Here is a 14,800-nt window from a genome sequence, read left to right on the forward strand (position 1 = left end):
CTAGCCCTCCCTGCCCCTAGAAACAATAAACACAGAATCCCCCTCATCTTTACCTACCACCCCACCAGCCTCTGCATCCAACACATTATCCACTGAAATTTCAAGCAATTACTACAAGATCCCACCACCAGATACATTTTTCCTTCCTCCCCTCTCAGCCTTCCATAGGGACTGCTCCCTCTGTGACTCCCTTGTGCACACTTCCCTCCCCACCCATCACCTTCCATTGTGATCATAGGAGGTGTAATACTTGCACCCTCACCTCCTCCCTCACCATGGTCTGAGGTCCCAAACAGACCTTTCAGGTGAAGCAACACTTCAGCCATACCCCCAAAGAACTGATTTACTGCATCTGGTGCATCCTCTGTGGCCCTCTCTAGATTGGAGAGACCAGATGCAGATTAGGAAATCGCTTTGCCCAGCACCTCCTCTCTGTCCGCAACAAAAGCAACCTCCCCATACCACACCCTGACCACCCGCAGATTGGAGGAACGACACCTCATTGTTCATCTGGGCATCCTCCAACCTCAGAGCATGAACATTGAGTTCACTGCATTCCATTTTTCAGCTTGCTTTTTCCCCTCCTTTCCTTTAACTAGTTATTCCAGTTCCTACTTCCTTTCTCTCTCCACCTAGCCTAGACTCCCTCTTCCATCTATCGTCTCCCTCCCTCCCCACCCCCTTCTGTTCAGTCATCTCTTATGTTCCCCCATACCTTGATGAAGTGCTCAAGCCAGAAATGTTGGTGATGTATCTTTACCTTTGCTACATAAAGGCACTGTTTGACCTACTGAGTTTCTCCAGCATTTGTGTGTTTTTTCACTTAACCACAGTGTCAACAAAATCCCGTATTTTACCTTGTAAACAATGAGATCAGAGAGAAGAAAATGTCCAAGAGGATCAATAGATACATCTCGCTTGAGCAACACCCTCTGATCACAAACAAGGCTGAACTCATGGACATGTACATGACACAGTTGGGTGCTTTTGAAACTTCGAATGCCATATAACTATAGACCCAGAATGCAAACCAATAATCCACTCTCCACAGAAGGTGCCAATAGAGTTGAAGCAAAGACTAGAGCAGGACCTTAAAGAAATGGAAGAAAAATGAGTGATAGCGAAAGTGGTTGAGCCAACCGACTGGGTGAACACCATTGTAATAAAGGAAAAACCAAATAGCTGCCTAAAGATGCCTGGACTACAATGACCTAAAACCAAGCAATCAAAAGAGGTCACTATCCAACACCAATGCTGGAAGACATCACTTCTGAACTATAGGATCCAAAATCTTTAGCAAATTAGATGCAAAGAATGGATATTGGACTGTGAAACTGGATGAAAAATCGACACTACTCACAACATTCATTACTCCTTTCGGCTGGTACAAATTCCTGCAACTACCTTTTTGCCTAAAGGTGAGTACAGATGTCTTCCAGCAAAAGATAGATGAGACCTACAGAGGATGCAAGGGCGCAGCCGGCAACATCCTGGTCTTTGATAGAGACGGGAAAACCCATAACTTTCACCTACACAAAGCCTTGAAGAGAACAAGAGGGGCTGGCATCAAACTCAATGGAGACAAATGCATCATTAAGGTGGAGGAGTGCCAGTTCTTTGGAATGGTGTACACACCTGATGGGGTCAGGCCAAGCCCAGATAAGGTAACAGCCATTGCTGAAATGGACCACTCAAAGGACATAAAAGAACTAAGAAGCTTCCTTGGCCTGGTCCAGTACATGGGTTCCTTCACCCCACACATGGGAGACCACACAGCCAACCTCAGAGAGTTTCTGGAAGAGGATGTGGAGTTTCAGTGGTCACCATCGCATCAACGAAATTTCGACAAGCTTAAGGAAGTGGTCTGCAGAGAAACAGAACTGAGCTACTACGACAGAAAAAATGCTGTCACATCACAAGTAGACAGTTCCATCAGAGGCCTCGGGGCAGCATTGGTGCAGGAAGGAAAACCGATAGTCTTTGCCTCAAAAGCCCTGACAACAGCAGAGACCCGATAGGCCAGTATTGAAAGGAAGATCTTGGCAGTCATATATGGATATGATAAATTCCACAAATTCCTCTATGGGAGACAGTTTGTTGTAGAGGGTGATCAACGCTTACTAGATCACATCCAGAAAAAGAATCTTAGCAAGGCACCAGTCAGATTACAGAGGATACTCCACCGGCTCTAATGTTATGACTTCACCTTGAAGTACAGGCCAAGGAAGGAAATGGTGCTCGCTGATGCCTTGTCACGTCTTTCCCCAAATAAAAAATACAAAATAAAAGACAAGAAGATCAAGGTACATTACCTCATCAGCGTGACCAGTAATAAACTAAACCTGATTAAAAAAGAAACCACAAAGCATGAGGTGCTGCAGCTGCTCTCACCACAGGTGATACAGGGATGGCAAGAAAGGATAAAACAGGTGCAGCCAACAATACATCATTATTAGTCTATCACAGATGACATATCCTGGAGAACGGTGCACTGCTGGCAGGGTCACAGCTGATAATACCAGACACAATAAAAAAATTCTCCAGAAAATACACCAAGGCCACATGGGAATGGAGAATGCAAACTCAGAGCAAAGTCAGCTGTTTATTGGGGAGGCATGTATAAGGACATTGAAACAATGGTGGCTACATGTCAGAAATACAGAAATGCACAAATGATTCCCGCTGAAATACTCGCCAGGCCATTACACACTGTGGGAGCAGACCTATTCACAGAAAACCAAGAGTGGTATCTCATCGTGTCCTGCTACTACTCCAAATTCCCCTTCATCAGGACAGTGAAGAACCTGAGACCTGCTGTATGAGAGCTCTTCATGGAACAGGGGATTCTTGAATAAGTGATATGTGACAATGGGACCCAATTCACATTGCATGAATTCAGAGAAATAGCTGCAGGATATGGGTTCACCATCACTACATCATCAACATATTACCCCAAGGGCCATGGATTAATTGAGAGGCATGTTCAGACAATTAAACCCACTCTCACTAAGTGTTGAGAGACAGAGGAAGACCCCTACCTTGCTCTTCTGTCACTGTGAGCAACACCCTTGGGGGCCGACATGAAGTCCCCAGCAGAGCTTCAGAATGGCAGAAAGTACAAGACAACCCTACCAAGCAAAATCTATCCACCAGACGACCAAGAGGAAGTAAGAAGAAAGTTGACTAACAGACAAGAGGGAAGTCGTCAACATTACAACAAACATGAACAAACATTACCAGAACTCTTCACAGGGGAGCATGTGCATGTTCAAGAGCTAGTGATAAAAACCTGGAGTCCAGTAAAGATTGTTAGAAAAGATGAGATGCCAAAACCATACTTCATTGAGACAGAATCTGGCAGGCAGGTGAGATGAAACAGGACCCACATTCTCCCAACACCAAATCTGACACAAAAAGAGCTAGAAGCATCAACAACTTGTGAGGGAAAGTGAGATGAAACCCCAACCAACAACACCGCAACGACTGCACAGCAAGCAGCAGGAGAACCGCAGAACCAAACAGTTGCAACAAGGTCTACGAGGTGGAGAAACAACATCCTACCACCAGTGCGATTCTGCTGAAAAGAATATAGATCTGCAAATGTGTAAATAGAATAGTTAATTCTTAATGACAGTTGTAGATAAAGAAGCAGCAACGATTTATTTTTAAGAAACCTTAAGTTATAATAAATTTTTAAAATGTTAATAATTTTTTTAAGGAGGGATGTCACATACTGAGGAGACCTGGGACTATTTTATGCTAGAGCATGAACACTAACACTGTAAGCGTCACATCACATTTGACAGTGATGCATGTGCAGTGAGAGACATTGTATCTATGTGCGACCCAGTAGCCTGATGTGAGTAAAGAAATGTGCTGTAAACTTACAAGCCTTTGTAGTGTTTATTAAGACTTCAGGTGATACAACCTGGACACAAGAAGAGGAAAAGAAGAGAGGGAGGATGGGGTGAGATGGGGGAAAAAAGAAATGGGGTGCGATGGTTAACAGAATTGGAGAAATCAATGTTCATGCCATCAAATTGGAGGCTACCAAAACAGAATATAAAATGTTGTTCCTCTAACCTGAGTGTAGCCTCATCTTGATAGAAGAGTCAGCCATGGATGGACAGATCAGACTGAGAATGAGATGTAGAATTGAAATGTGTGGCCATTGGGAGATCCTGCTTCCTCAAGTAGACAGGGTGTAGGTGCGCAACAAAATGGGCACCCAGTATGCGTCGGGTCATGTCAATATACAGAAGGCCACACTTGGAGCACCGGATGCAGTCTACCAACCCAACAGTCTCTCAGGTGAAGTGTCGTCTCACCTGGAGGGACCGTCTGGGGCCCCGAATAGTGGTGAGGGAGGAAGTGTAAGAATGGGTGTAAAAGTGATGGGGGGGAGGGATGAATGGACATGGAAGTTGCGTAGGCAGCGGTCTCTGCAGTAAGTGGTGGGGAGTGTGGGATCTCACTAGATATAGCTGAAGTTGTGGAGAATTATATGTTGGACATGGAGGCTGGTGGGGTGTTAGGTGAGAACAATGGGAACTCTATCCCTAGTAGGGTGGCAGGCAGATGTGGTGAGAGTTAATGTGTGTGAAATATGGGAGATGTGTGTGAGGGCAGAGTTGATGGTGGAGGAAGGGAAGCCCCTTTCTTTGAAAAAGGAAGACATCTCCTTTGTCCTGGAATGAAAAACCTCAAGTGCAGATGCGTCAGAGACGGAGGAACTGAAAGAAAGGGATAGCATTTTTTGCAAGTAATGTGGTGGGAACGAATAGTCCAGGTAATTGTGAATGTTTGTGGGTTTATAGAAGATATTGGTAGCTAAGCCATCTCCAGAGGTAGAGGCTGAGAGATCAAGGAAGGGGGGAGTGTTCTAGTTAATCTATTTTGGAGATAGTTGTAATCCAGATGTACACACAAATCCCTAAATTGTTCCTAAGCAGACAGCCATCAGACTTGTTGGTACAACTGCTCTCACAGTGGTTAGCTGTTACTTCATATCTCCTACTGAAAGAAGAATAACAAAGCTAGGACAAGCAACTTACTTGTGTTGTATTTTTTATTCAGTAATTTTATTCAGTAAAGTTGAAGTGCATCGAAAATGCCAGCTGTTTGTGTGAATGATAATTGTCATTGTTCTTTCTCACATAAAGTCAAATATAACGTGAACTTGTACAGTTATTGCAGAACACTTCAAAACACTGATGTGCCGAGGGATCTCGGTCCATTGGAGGTGGCCATGCAAGAAGATAAGGTGATAAAGAAGATGAATGGCATGATTGCCTTCATTGGGCTGAATATTGAGTACAAAAATAAGAAAATAATGTTTCAGATATATCAAACTATGGTTAGGCAGCACTTGAAATTCTGGTTGCGTCATTACAGGAAGCATGTGGAGGATTTGGAAAGAGTTCAGGAGAGGTTTATTAGTATGTTGCCTGGTTTAAAGGGTATGAGATGAGGGGAGACATTGGAAAAACTTAGGTTGTTTTCTCAGGATTGTAGGAAGTTGAGGGAAAATCTGATGGAGGTTTATAAAGTCATGGGAGGCATTGTTAGAATGGACAGTCAAAATCTTTTCCCCAGGGCTAAAGCATCACATGCTAAAGGACATGTGCTTAAGGTGAAGGGGAGGAATTTAAGAGGATGCGTGGGGTGATTTGTTTAAAACACGGAACAGTGGGTGCCTTTAAAAGACTGCTAGGAATAGTGCTGGAAGCAGATACAATAGTAGCATTTGAGGCTTCTAGATAGGCACATGAAAATAAAGGGGATTGAGGGATATCTATTGTGCAAAAGGAAGGTTTGATATGGACATCATGGTTGGCACAGACATTTGTGCTGAAGGGCCTGTTCCTGTGCTGCACTGTTTTATGGTCAACAATACTAAATCATTGCTAAGTTATTTAAGCAGCCATGCCTAATACCAATAGTATCCCTCCCTGAGAATATGCCCATTCTTACATATTCTGCAACCCTTACACTTAACTTGAATGGTTTACTGTGGCCTCTCCTGCACCTGATATAGATACACCAGGAATTTGGTTTAGACCAATGGTTCTTCACCCACAGAGCACCTCAAGTACTCTTTTATCATGGTTCACTTATATCAAATCCATGCACCACCAATCCTGGGGTTTTGGTGGGGGGTTGGGGGGGGGGGGGGAATCAGGGGAAACAGGACTGTGGTGAGCTCGAGACTTTGGAGGAAAAATTTGGTTGTCAAATTTACACCCTTGTTTTTATATTTTACTAATTCATCATGTCAAGTTGATTGTCATCTGATTGCACAAGTTCAACCTGACAAAATAGTGTCCAGTCTTTGATGCAAAACATGCAGACACACAACCAGACAACACACAGACAGATAAACAGAACAAGCATTTTTCATATATACAAATAAATTGTAAATAAAAATAGTTTCATAAGTATGAGAGTCTCGGATGGTTAGTGTGAGCTGTTCCTTTGATTGTTCAGCATCCTCAGTGCCCATGGGAAGAAGCTGTTTCTCAGCCTGGTGCTAGCTCTGATACTCCTGCATCTCTTCCCCAATGGGAGCAGCTGAAAGATACTGTTTGTGGGATGGAAGGGACCCTCAATGATTTTGTGCGCCCTCCTTAGACAACGATCCCAGTAGATCATGTTGATAGGAGGAAGGGAGACCATTATGCCAGTAATATTTGTCTTTATCCCATCCATAAAAGATGGGAGATCTATCTATGGATCAGCACGTATGTGGATGACAGGTTGAAAAATACTGCTTAATGGTTTCAAATGTTGTCAATGACCCCTATTGTCTAATACTACATTATCTAAAAAATTGGCTCTGGCTTTTGAGCTATCGAATGTTCCATTTGAAATGTGAAACATAATGACTGTCACAAACCACCACAGTGCACTTACCAATGAATTGGCCTGTTATTGACTGCCTGGGTAGTGGACAATTGTTTTGATGAAAATGGAGATTTCTTTTCAAAAATAAATAAAAAGTCAGTACTTTGGCTCCACATACACGTCGTGGATTGGGACCTGAGGCCAAGGAGGGTGACTCAGATGCCTGGAACTTGGGTCCACCGCTGGAACGGACAGGAGGCTGTGTTGAATACAGAAGGGGACAGCAGGATGCACAGACACTCGATGTCTCTGAACATTTCTGTTTTGCTTCTTTCTCATCTTGATAGGGACACTGGACTAATGGCACCTCTTTGTGTGTCCTTAGAGGGCAAACAGGGAAAAACAAACCTTGTGTAATTTGTGTAGATGAAAACAAAGGAACATTGAACAGACCTGCCTCATTTTTGTTTGGCATTCAGAGGGATGCATTGGCACATCTTATGATAACTTTGATGAATTAAAGGGTACTCATCATGAAGGAGAAGATAACAATATTAATTCTAAGTTCATGCCTCAATTCCGAACCTTTCCAATTGATATTTTATGCTCTAGAAATTCTCTGGAATCGTGGGTACATGAAAACCAAACATCTCTCATTTTCCCAGGTATACCTGAAACCTTCGATGTCATTGGCCATGCCCTTTTCTTTGGATTCTCCTATTAATATGGTTCAATGCTTCAGTGAGACCAGGCATTGCGAAGGGGGTGTCTTCCAATGCCATTGCTTCTCACTCAATTTCTAGGTTCTCCCTTGACTCCTCCTATGCCTCATCAGAATGTAGCCCATTTGGGCCATCATCTGATGGAATGATGTCTGATTACATGTTTATGGTGTCAACACTCAAGTTTTACCTCACCACCACCACTCTCCAGCACCCACTGCCTCCCCTTAGTTTCTTCTATGTTTTGGTGAATCAATGTTGACATGAGGAGCAATTTGACAATTGCTGTCTGTAAGGAGTTTGGACATTCAGTGGTGTATCTAAGGTATGGCAGATATGGCATGTGCCCTGGGCCCCACTTGAAGGGGAGCACTATGAGCAGTTTCTATTAAAGTCAGACAAGCCATCCTCAGATAGTGGAAAAACAATTTTCTTCAGATGTATGATCTGCCTTTGATTATCATGTGTGAGCAGCATTAGGATGGCCATATTCTTAAATCACATATAAATTATTATGTAAAATCTATTGCTGGGATCTACATGACCACATAGTTCACAGAATCACTGCACAGTGTCAACTGGCAGTAAGACCATTCTCCTATATAAACTAGGGGGGGAGTCTAGAATTTATGAAATTCTATGAAATTTAATGTTCTCATTAAAAGTCCAAGTTTGTTAAAATCCAAAGGTGATGGCTGGACACAGTGGAGTTCATCAAATAATATGTGATAAAAACTATCTGGTAGTGTTTGTGAATTGTGAAAATCACTCACTCAACTTGGTGGGTGCACATGCAGACAAGCAGGAACCAATGATAGCCATGTTCTTTGGAACCATAGAAGCTCCCTACATGTTTTTCTCTTGTTCAGCACCGTGCTGGGAAAACCTCAAAAGCTCCATACCTGTGTTTGTTAAGTCAGAGTCTGAAACCAGGTGGATTGCAAGGACAGAGCTGTGAAACCCATCAACAAGTACCTTGAAGAAATACTTCAAGTTCTCCAGGACATGATAGACAATGGAAATAAAGCTAATGAAACAAGAAGTGATGCAAGGCAGCTGTATAAATGCATGTGGAGTTACGATTTTCTTACTTTGCTAGGATTTTGGAACAAAGTCCTCATTCGCATTGACTGTACGGCTGTAGGATTCGAGCATGAATTTCCATGATGCTTCCCTGAATTTGAAATCCCTCCGAGATAATTTTGATGATGAAAGAAAAGTGTTGGTCAGTGAAGAAGGACTTGGTCTCTGTCAAGAATGGAATTGAAAGATGTCAGGGACGAAAGAAATGAATGGCTGATGAGAACTCAAGAGATGCTGGGTTAACAGCTGAGGAGGAAAGATTCATGAAGGAAACTCTCGACTGTCTTGACAGTCATGGATGAAAGATTCGCTTGTCTGCATGACACTGATGCCAAGTTTGGGCTCCTTCTTGATGTTGAGAGATTGTGTTATGGCATCAACAGTAATGACCTAAAGAAGAAATGTGAAAATTTGAGCAAATTGCACAGTGCTGATGTTAATGGACAGCAGCTATTTGAAAAAAAAAATGGATTGCAGTATGTTACTATCAAGGCGAGCCAACATAAAAATATCAAGACCTGAAGAGCTTCTCAAATTTATCATTCAGCAGGAGATGAGAGCATCTTCCCCAATCTTTGCATGGCTATTCAGATAATACTAACCATCGCAATTTCCATCACCAGCTCTGAGAGATCATTCAGCAAGTTAAATCTAATGCTTTCATATTTGAGAGCTTCCATGAGGCAAGGCTGACTCTGTGATCTTGCTCTGCTGAGTATAGAAAGAGAAAAAACTGACGTTGATCACATCATAGACCAATTTGTATCAGTGAAAGCAAGAAAAGTGCAGTTATAATTTTCATGTAGTGCCATAATTTGTTAATTAAAATATTAATGAGTTTGACTTGTATTTTTTAATTGATATTATGATAAAGTTATCTAAAAGATGGGTGTCAGGACAGGGGTGCATTTCAGTGCTTGCCATAGGCTCTATTTTCTGAAGATACGGCCCTGTGTACATTCTCCCCTCGTCTGTATGGATTTTCCCATCGCTTGAAATATACCGGGGATTGTAGGTTAATTGGGTGGCACGGACTCGGGCTGAAATGGGCTGTTACCATGCTGTATGTCTAAATTTAAAAATAAATATGCAGATATCCAAAAGAGAACCATAGAACACAAGAGTATAGAACCAACCCCTGAAGCCCTGCTAGTTTGTGCCAAACTATTATTCTACCTAGACCCACTCACCTTCCATCTGTGAACATGTCTAAATTTTTCTTAAAATTGGAATTAATATTGGAATTATTAACATTTGGAGCTACTCTCAAGTATAAAAAATTATAGAACAAAATACTAAGAGCAGCTACATAGTCCTGACCCCCCCTCTCGCCTATCATATGAGGTTCCCATTCTGCTCAGCTACCTTTGTGAGAAGTGACATTGCCATTCCCAGACACAATGCAGATGGGATCAGGAAATAGGCTGGAGACACAGTGGATGGGACAGAGACACGGAGAGGGAGAGACATTGAAGATGGTGTTAATTGAGAGCATGTGGGTTGGGAAGACGGGGGGGGGGGGGGGTGGGGGGAGGAAGAGAAAGAGAGAAACATATGGAAAAAGAATAAAGTTCAAAGTGAACAGGAGGGAAAGGGAGACAGATGGAGGCTTACAGAATGTAAAGGATGGAGTGAGGGAGAGACACACATAGAGATCAGGGAAAGGTGACGGGAGAAGAAACAAGCAGAGCAACCAAGAAAAGGAAAAAGTAAGAGAAGCATAAAAGAATGAGGGGGACGAGACAGGCAGTAGGGAGAGATGGAAGGAGAGGAAGAAAGAAGGCCAAAACTTACTATAAATGAAGATATAGGCAAATTCTATGAGATTGTGGCAATTTTTCAAGCACTGATCACCTGTGTGGCCAATAGTTGCTTTGCAGATTGTTTCCTGATAATATTTGACCAATGGTGACTGCAGGGAGCCCTAGAGGGTCTCCTTGCCCATACTCCCCTCCCAGGTTAGAAGGTTCCATCCTTTTGTTGCAGTCCCTTTCCCTAAACCTGGGCGCAGTCTCTGTCCTCTGTGCAACCACTTGCAATTAAATGGCCTTCTGCAGAGCACTTCAAGGACTGGATGTTGAGGTGGTAGTTGTGTGGCTGAGTCCTGACACCAGACACAATGGGTGGTGTATGAAGGGGCTGATACCAATGCATATTAAATGATGCACTGCAATACTGCCAGCTTTTCAAAACAACATTAGAAATACATACAATGCACCTTATCATCAGACCAGTGAGGTGTTTGGAGGCTGAAGGACTCACATCAGGTTGTGCATTGCTGGAGACTGGCTTGTGGGAATCTGGTGATGGGATTGGGATCTGTGAGGATCCCAAAGATGAGATGGGCTCCTGAAAGAACTCGGGCTTTCACAGCTTCCTAGTGGTATTGGATGTTTGGAATCACTACTGGAATGAACAGGAGGCCCATGGGGGCATGGGGGTGCAGAGGTTGGAGGGATGCAGGAGGAAAATCTACGGGCACTCATCTTCTCTGAAAGGACTTGCTTTTTCTTACTGTTAGTTGTGCCGGACAATACTAGTGGTGCCTCGAAGTATGCCTTAACGACCATCAAAAGTTGACTACTTTCTTTGTTTTTATGTGCTTAATAATAAAGGAATCTTGAACAAATCCAGGATTTTATCTCTCCTTATTCTAACCTCTATCAGACTAAAAAGCTCAGTGAGATCTCTGCTCAGGATGTGTGATTAAAATGCCATGAGGGTTGGATGCAACACTGCAATCTCATCTGAACCATTGAAGGAAAGACCTGTCAACTGCATCTTCAGCAAAAGCCCATTCAAGCTGGAAGTCAGTAGGATTTGTTAATTGTGAGATTACTCAGCTGTCCTATCTGTAAAACTTAATGGCAGTTTGTCTTTTATTCTTGCTTTCAATCTATCTCATGGTAACCCTTCTTTTAATAAAGTTAAACTTGCACCAATTGTTCTCACATTCAAAGGTCATGCCTTTCAACTTGGTTATTTTTCTTGCTTCTGAAAGTTCAGGGGCTTAAAATTCTACTGTGTCTCAATACTCATTGGCATGATACAATGAAAACTTTTTTGTAAAAGTCGACGTTAAAACACAAATAATCAACACAAGTGGGACATTGTTGGTACTGGACAGGTTTTCTGGACTACTGGATGTTATTTATGTGAATGCTTGGACATGAGTTTCCTTTTAAAAGTTCCAGAGAACCTAGTAACTTTGAAGTGTGTGAGAGACTGGGACCCTGCCGAGTTTAGAGGGAATATGGAAATCAAGGCCTGAGTAAATTTCAAAGGAACAGGAGATCCCACACCCCAGGTGAGATACAAGGGAGAACAGGAGCTGAGCGTAAGTGCCCTTGTCATGAATGCAGGCACTGGGGCCCAGGTGCGCTGAAGAGAGTGCAGGGATTCAGGCTCCTGGGAGGTTCTAAGGACCAATGCAATGAGGGCCCACCAAGATTAGAAGGAGAATGGCCTGGTGAGACATCAGGATTTCCAAATAGACAGACAGTAGATTATCAATGTTGTACTGCACTCGGTGTGCAGGTGGCTCACATCCGTAGGTTAAACACAAGCCTTTTGTGCACATAATACAAATGTACTTGGATTCCAGCCATGAAAAGTGGCATCACATGGTCTGTAATGCTTGATTAAATGAAATATAGAATAGGACAACATAGGAAAAGGTCCTTCAGCCTACCATGTCAGTGATACCATAATAAAATGAATTCCATCTGCCTGCACATTGTCCATAACTGTCCACACTCTGCCTAAGTGCCTCTTATATTCACTGTCCTGTTTGTTTCCACCCCCTTAGGCAGTGCATGCCAGATACCTTCTACTCTCTGTTAGAAAAAAAAACAAGCCTCATATCTCCCTTAAACTTCCCCCTCCCCCCTCACTTAATGAACATCTAACTTTTGGAAACCAATCCGGTTGAGAATGAAACAAAAAAGGGTGCAAATACAACTTGTATCAGCTATGCTGAGCAATAATCAGTAGGATCACAGAATGTTAACGACATCAAGCTGACCCACATTTCACCACTGGGACTTTTAGTTCATGCTTATTGCATTAATATTTCTTTACCTACTGATCTACCAGTTACATTAAAATTAATATGCGAGGTTAACACTCTAATTAAACTACTAAAGAAATGCATTAGTGTTTATCTGCTAATATCCACAAGATTAATTTCTAGGCTATTAACATCAATATTCTAGAATGTGTCACAAATTGTTCTCAATGAATGCATAATATCTCATAAAGATCAAGGATAGAAAATTATTAAATGGTGGGAAGAGTATGAAAATCTGATCATTTTCAAGGACAATCATTTTTCATCATCATGCTGTTCGTTGATAATGTTATCTAAAAATAAAGCTGGCACCAATTCTACACAGGGTCTGCAGATGCTGGGGTGGAGGGGAATGCACAAACGAACTGTAGAAACTCAGCAGGTCACATAGAATCCCTAACAAGTAAAGGCTAAAGAACATTTTGGGCCTGAGCCCTTCGTCAGGAAAAAGAAAAATGTCAAGTGTGGTCCATAGAATACGGCAGGAGAAACCAAGCAAGCTGGTAAGGGTGGTCTGTACAATATGAAACAGGATGCAGAACAACATCTATTCCATCTGGGTACATTCCAACCAGATGACATTAACATTCACTTCTCTAATTTCCATTAACCACCTTCCCTGTGTCTCTCTTTCCCTTCCCTTCCTATCCTCCAGCTACTCGACCCTTCCTTTCCTTCTATCAGAGAGCTACCCTTCTCTCTCCCCATCATATCAGCCTTTTTTCTCTTCTATCCTTCCAACTGTTAGCCTGTGCTTTTCCCCTTCTCCTCCTCCCCCCCACCTTTTTATTCATATCTATCTGTTTTTTCTCATTCTTGATGAAGGGCTCAGTTCCGAAACAACGTTTACCCTTTATCTCCCATTGATGCTGCGTGACCTGATGAGTTTCTCTAGCACATTTGTGTATTGTATGCAACAACACCCCAAGTTCTTAATTGCCACAATATCTATTGATGCCGTCAACATGTTTCCCATCCTGGCTGCAAGTCCCTTGGCCAGGAATGAATGAGCAGAGAATATTTACAACACTATGAAAACTAAAGTTGATGTCAAGGACCCCTGCTGGAAAAGAGCCACCAATTCTTTCCATCTCTGCGAATGGCAAGATTTCAGAGGTAGAAATTCTGCCTGGGCCATTAAAAAGAAACTCAGGGTTCAGATTTATTGTCAGAATACATACATGACATCACATCCAACCCTGAGATTCTTTTTCCTTTGGGTGAAGCAGAATTACTATTTATTGGTAGTGCAAAAAAAGCTGACTCAATGTACACAAGTAAACAAATAAAGAAATGTAAACAAACCAACTGTGCAATAAAGACAGAGAGAGAGAGAAAAAAAATCAAAAAGTGCAAAAGTAAGAGCCCTTAAATATCCCTGATTGAGTTTATTGTTGATGAGTCTGATGCTGGAGGGGTAGCAGCTGTTCCTGAACCTTGTGGTGTGAGTCTTGTGGCAGTCTTTCAGTTTCAGAAGCAGGATGGGATAGGTTCCTGGGTAACCTCAGCTACTCCCTTTGCAACTGAATCACAGCTTCCTGTTCTGCAGACTGCAATCCCTGAGGATTGGTGACATCAACTCTTCCACAATGAGCCTTTAACACCCGTGCCCCAGAAAGCTCCTGTACTCAGTCAACTACTACGTACACCCATGAATGTGCAGTCAAACTTCCATCCATAAATTTGTTGACTGCGCCTTTATTGTTAACCAGGTCTCAAACAATGATGAATCAGAATACAGAAGGGAGATAGAAGGACCTATTCCTTGTGCCAGGACAACAACTTCTCCCTTAACATCAGCAAGATCAAGGAGCTGGTCATAATCTATCAAAAGAGAAGTGATGTTCATTTCCATGTTCACATCAATCTTGAGATTGACATAATGGACAGAATTAAATTCTTAGCTTTAAGCATTTGCCTATGATCTGTCCACATTGATTCAATGCCCAAGAAAGCACACCTGCACCTCTAATTCCTCAGAAGCCTGGGGAACTTAGCAGGTTGCTTACATCCCTCAACAACTTCGAAAAATGAATCACTGAAAGTATGCTGTCTGAATGCATCACCGCATAGTACTGGACCA

At 42.5% G+C, this 14,800-nt stretch overlaps 1 long non-coding RNA gene across 1 annotated transcript in view; it reads right to left on the minus strand.

Annotated features, from left to right (window-relative positions):
- Positions 1 to 9,256: 9,256 nt before the first annotated feature.
- LOC138763379 (uncharacterized) overlaps positions 9,257 to 14,800 on the minus strand; it is a 91,339-nt gene continuing 85,795 nt past the window's right edge. Inside the window, exon 3 of the long non-coding RNA XR_011357518.1 lies at positions 9,257 to 9,359. This is a non-coding gene — a long non-coding RNA (uncharacterized lncRNA). The remainder of the gene's footprint in view (positions 9,360 to 14,800) is intronic.

The sequence above is a fragment of the Narcine bancroftii genome, chromosome 1 (genome assembly GCF_036971445.1).
Source record: "Narcine bancroftii isolate sNarBan1 chromosome 1, sNarBan1.hap1, whole genome shotgun sequence".
Classification (NCBI taxonomy): Eukaryota; Metazoa; Chordata; class Chondrichthyes; order Torpediniformes; family Narcinidae; genus Narcine; species Narcine bancroftii.